We start from the raw sequence: 2,227 nt of genomic DNA, 5'->3' as shown, positions 1-2,227 counted from the left end.
AGGAGCTAAAGCTGAGTGCCCTAAGTGATGTGCTTCTAAGAATCCTAGCTTGGAAGGAGTTGAGGGATGGACCCACACATGTTTGAAAGCTGGGATTCTAAGAGGGGTAAAGGCCTGGTGTCTGTGCTGTCATATTGCTTTGTTAAGAATATCCAGGAGTAACTTGAACAGCACCACATCTCTAAAGCCAAGTAACCAACCACAGAGAGTTTCAATATCCCTCTCAGGCAACTGCAGGTGCCAAGTTGTTTACAGTGATCCCTCACCCTTTGACCTTGCCCTCCTCCCCTTTTCCTGCCACTCATACTTAAAAAGGACTAGTTACAAAGGAAAAGTCAAGATGGCTTCTTTAGTACACCATCCCTGTCAATGACTCAGCTTACTAGTACTCCAATTAAACTCACTTTCTTTGCTACAACACCTCACCCTTGAGTTATAGGACTTTTCATGTGGTAGCCAGATGGGCTTGAACGTGGCAACAATTGTTGGTGAGCCAGGCAATGTAAGCTGTTCAAGGGTGTCATTCTTGTTTCAAATGACCCTCCCTGGGAAATGTCTAGTAGGTGCTAGAACTTTTTGTTCTGGGGCTTTCCCTTGGACTCCCTACAAAGGTTTTGGCTGCCCCAAGCACTACACTGTTGAAGAAACATCTGATTCTGTGGGTCCCCTGCTTCTCCTCTGAGCAGAGTAAGTTGACTTGGTATATAAAACTGAGAACTCCTTTATCCTCCACTTGGGACACTCCTTTAGGAAGCCCAATGTGTATTTTATTTGACATAGGAGCCCTGTTGGAGAGAGGAAAAGAGTTAATAGGACTCGTACCCAAATTCTGAACCAGATATTTTGTGGTTATTTCTATTTCCAAGCCGAATTTGTGATTGTTTGCAACTAAACCCTTTATATGATTGCCATTGGGTCATTTGTGGCTTGTCTGTATCTGAACCTCTCTTTCTCTTCCATTTTCTGTCTGAAGTAGAAATTATAGTGGGAAATGCACCTTCAAGCCCTAAGGAGAGCCTATTGAGGCATATTTCGGTAAATTGTCATAGTGTTGGTAAAATATCATGACCAAAACTAAAATAATTTATTGTAACAGACTGTCCTCGTCTTAAAAACGATGGGCCATGACTTCCAGTGAGAGAAAAATGGCTGCGGCCATTGCAAACTCATGTGTTAGTGCAGGGAAAAAAGCTGAAAAATTTGCTAAAGAAAAAGAAGAAGGTGAAAACGATTGCCAAAGTCATAGCATCTGAGCTGGAAGAGGAGGTGAAAGATGCTTCCGACAGTGGAGGATCTGTAGGAAGCTGTGGATTGGAAAAGGGTCATTTTTCTGATGATGAAGCAATAGATGCTGACAATGAGGATGCTGATGAATCCTGTGACAAAGAAAATGAAAATGCTGGAGAATCATGTGCTAGAACTAATATGGGCTGGGCAGATGCCATGGCTAAAATCCTCAACAAGAAAACACCTAAAAGTAAACCCACCATTTTAGTCAAAAATAAAGAACTGGAAAAGGAAAAAGAAAAGTTAAAGCAAGAAAGACTTGAGAGAAGAAAACAGATTGATAAGAGGCAAGAGTGGGAAATTATGTGCAGAGTAAAGCCAGATGGTGTCAAAGACAAAGAAGGAGAGAGAAATCTTCAGAGAATTGCAACAAGGGATGTGGTGCAATTACTTAATGCTGTCCAAAAACATCAAAAGAACATTGATGAAAAGGTTAAAGAAGCTGGAGGCTCTATTAGAAAGCGTGCTAAGTTGATATCAACTGTTTCTAAGATTTAATCAGTGTTCTGAGAGGAATGGATGGAACTGAAAATGAGAAAAGTTCAACTGAGAAGCTCAAAAGCCAAACAGACTGAAGCAAAATCAGAAGAGGGCCCAGGTTGAACGATCCTCCGTGATGATTTCATGATGGGAGCATCTATGAAAGACTGGGACAAGGAAAGTGATAGGCCAGATAACAGCAGACCAGAATCTACAAGTGACTCTGACATGTAAAATAATAGAGGTAACATAGTTTTCAATCAGTTTATTTTTCCTACAAAGATACTCTATCCTCTGGCAGTTTGGGAATTATAATGATACCATTTGTAAGAAAGCCAAAAGACTTACTAGCTTTGATGTGGGGAAAAAGGGACACTAACCCACTGTTGGTAGGAAGGCAAACTGGTAAAGCCACTATGGAAGTCAGTCTGCAGATTCCTCACAAACCTGAATATAACCC

The 2,227-nt window shown here is 41.2% G+C and overlaps 1 pseudogene; it reads left to right on the top strand.

The window, feature by feature from the left end:
- The first annotated feature begins 1,145 nt into the window (after positions 1-1,145).
- Positions 1,146-2,006, top strand: LOC100337843 (RRP15-like protein pseudogene; annotated as a pseudogene).
- The last annotated feature ends 221 nt before the right edge of the window (positions 2,007-2,227 follow it).

The sequence above is a fragment of the Oryctolagus cuniculus genome, chromosome 2, assembly GCF_964237555.1.
Source record: "Oryctolagus cuniculus chromosome 2, mOryCun1.1, whole genome shotgun sequence".
Classification (NCBI taxonomy): domain Eukaryota; kingdom Metazoa; phylum Chordata; class Mammalia; order Lagomorpha; family Leporidae; genus Oryctolagus; species Oryctolagus cuniculus.
Note: the sequence above shows the minus strand (reverse complement) of the source record. Positions and strands in the feature narration are given on the sequence as shown.